The sequence below is a fragment of the Fukomys damarensis genome, unplaced genomic scaffold, assembly GCF_012274545.1.
Source record: "Fukomys damarensis isolate Sample0158 unplaced genomic scaffold, DMR_v1.0_HiC HiC_scaffold_32, whole genome shotgun sequence".
NCBI classification, from domain to species: Eukaryota; Metazoa; Chordata; class Mammalia; order Rodentia; family Bathyergidae; genus Fukomys; species Fukomys damarensis.
This window is the reverse complement of record NW_022900944.1, coordinates 2,269,781-2,272,791: the sequence shown is the minus strand read 5'-3', so window position 1 is coordinate 2,272,791 and position 3,011 is coordinate 2,269,781. Positions and strand designations below refer to the sequence as shown.

At 49.2% G+C, this 3,011-nt stretch overlaps 1 pseudogene; it reads left to right on the top strand.

Moving 5' to 3' along the window:
- The first annotated feature begins 275 nt into the window (after nt 1-275).
- LOC117283890 lies at nt 276-2,455 on the top strand (annotated as a pseudogene).
- Nucleotides 2,456-3,011: the final 556 nt, after the last annotated feature.

Genomic DNA, 3,011 nt, shown 5'->3' with positions numbered 1-3,011 from the left:
TAGAGCCAGGAGATGAGGTCCAATGGGGCACAGGTGCTGGCCTTCCCTTGGCTGGGGTCCTGTTGCAGAGCCAAGCTGATGGAGGGATTCTGTCCCTGTGTCGAGATGAGCTGGGGAACAGACGCTGGAACACAGCCAGGGGGTGCTCATGGCATGCACTGAAGGGAAAGTGGCCAGGGGCTTGGAGACCATCACCTGGGAAAAGTTTAAAGGTGGCCCCTTTAAGCACTGACCTCAGCTTGGGGTGACAGAACACCACAAGGCCTCAGGGTGCAATGGTGGTGAAGCCACTTTGGGGGCCAGAAGACTGGCTGCCAATCTGCTGTACCAGCTGGGCAATGCTGGGCACACCATGCCTCATAGCTTTGATGGCTGCCTGCACTCTCCGCATCAGCACCAGGCTAAAGCAGACTAGCCCAGTAGATTCAGACCAGGTGGGCTGACTCAGAGAGCAAGCGGGGCAGGGGAGGAGTAGGCCTTCTCTGCAGCTGTGGCCTATGTATGTATGGCCAGAGGACGTGAAAAATGCTCTGGCCTTTACTGCCTTCCTGTCACATGCTCAGCATTCTCCAGAGGTACTCATGTCACCCCACCCCTCAGCTGCAGATACCCAGTGGCTGGCTGTGCTAGAATCCACATCCACTGGCCACCAGGGCAAAAAAGGCAGGGAGCAGGGAGGAGTGGGATCCAGAGAGCCTGGAGACTGGCACTCGCCCAGTCACAGCATGACATGCAGCTGTGGTCACCCACATGAGCATGTTGACTTAGGGTCCTGCCATGGCTAGGAGGCCGCAGCTGCTTCCTGCTAGACAGTGCAACTGCTCAGGCTGATTCCCCAGCAGCACTGTTCCTCCAATTCTTCCTTAGGTGATGGGCAGGGACCGAAGTACAGAAATGTCAGTTCTCCCCTTACCCGTTGGCACTCCCCACCTGGAGTGTGAGCTGGGAGATCGATGAGCTGGGGGGTGGGTGTCGACCCCTTACCCCATGACTGAGGTGTGGCCCACCTGCCATGTCCAGCACAAGGCCAGGTCCTGGCTTTCCCTGAACACCCTGGGCCGTGCATAGGGAGGGGCCCAGCTAGCAGCAGTTCCCAGGCTTCCTTGCAGCATCCTGTAAGACAATCCACTGGGGCAAGGAGGCAGTGGCATCAGCTGGGTGACAGCAGTGACAGCAGCGACAGCACCGCCCCATCTCAAGATGTCCAGAAGGATGAAGAGTGGCTGCAGGCAGGGACCACCTGCTACACTTCAATTTAAAAGTGACAGTGTTTTCCAATAGCAACAGCACTCTGCTGAAGAAGAAACCTCTACTCTTCCCTCAATGTCAGTGCCGTGTGTTGCTGTGCTGAGGTCTCCAATACCTGGAATGTTTTTGTTCTGGATGACAATTGGCGGTAAATTGACCTGTTTAATTTCCAGGGGAATGTCGAGGGATAGGTAGTACAAAATACTTCAAAATGATGTTCCACCTTTTATAAAAGTTGTTTTTGTGGATGTCTTGGTAACAGGAGCCAATGCAGTAAGGGCCTTTGCACAGAACTGTAGGAACATTCAAGTACTAAATCTAAATGGGTATACATAGACAACAGGTGCTGTATGTGCTGGGCTTAACATGTTCTGTTCCAAAATCAGACACCATGACTTAGCTTCCTGTAGCCAACAGGTCTCTCAAAGCTCTGAGGAATGCCTGTCCACTGCTGGGGCGATTAAATATTTCCAGGGGTGACCATGTAACCAAGGATACATTGAAATGTCAGCAAGAAGCTGCAGGTGTCTCAAGGCCTTATTCTTAAAAACTGACACACAGCCAGAAGATAAAACTCAAGTATATAGGCATACTTTGTCTTGAGGGGTGACTCTAAACTTACAGGCTTGGTCAAGTCTATACCAGGCAGAAGGAGCCATAAATTTCAGTCCCTCTGTGCCTCTGGCTGCTTCAACATCACAGATGCCATCTTGCATTACCAGGTAAGAACTGCAAGATATTCTCAACTAACAAATGTAGTTTTCATCATCTTGGCCAGGAATTGCCATGAACTTAAAAACTTAGACCTGGAAAATTGTATTCAGACAACAGATAATGTACTAATCTAACTTTGTGCACACTGTCCTCAATTTCAAGTATTCAGGCTGTCCCACTGTGAGTCCATCACAGATGATGACCTTGATTACCTGGGGAATGGGACCTGCACACACGATCCTCTGCAGGTGATAACTGCCAGCTTATCACAGACATGTCCCTGGAGTCCCTAAAGAACTGCCACAGCCTGGAGCAGATGGAACTCTATGACTGTCCGCAGATCACACAGACAGGGATCAAGAGACCTGGGACACTAACTTGAAACTCCTACTTCACACCTGTCACCCTACCCTTCTCCATAGGGGGTAGTAGACAATGCTTCTGCAGATGGAACATCATCCTACAGCATTGGTTGGGGGATTGGCCTTGGTAAATAGAGTACTTAACGACGTTCTAGAATTACCCCAAATCTCCAGCAGAAGTGACCTCAATGTTCTGGGCAAGGGTTACAGAGTCTAGGTCCCCAGAGCCACAAAAACATATACATCTCCTCTGTCTCTGTGACCACAGGTCTGAAGTTCATGTTAGCTTTACCAAGTGGATTGGTAATATTTAACCATTCCTGTTGGGTGTACCCAACACAAGGGAAGGGACACAACAGCAGATCTGGGTGTACTGCTTTGATGGTTTCTTTATTCTCTTAAAAGGTTTCTTTTAAATTTTTGAAGTAATGATTACAGTGGCCTGGAGTGAATGAAAAAGCATAGAAAAAGGATATATGATATATAGTATTCTGGGACCAGAAAAAATTTTTCTTTGCATGGTAAACATGTCAGCCATCATTATAAAATGACTACGTAGCCTCCATGCTTCCTGTTTCCATGCCAACATGCTGAGCACGCTTACAAAGAAGGCTGTTCATTCCTCCTGTTTTAATATTTGGCCCAGGGGTTTATTAAATACTTCATTAAAATCACTGTGGCCCAAGC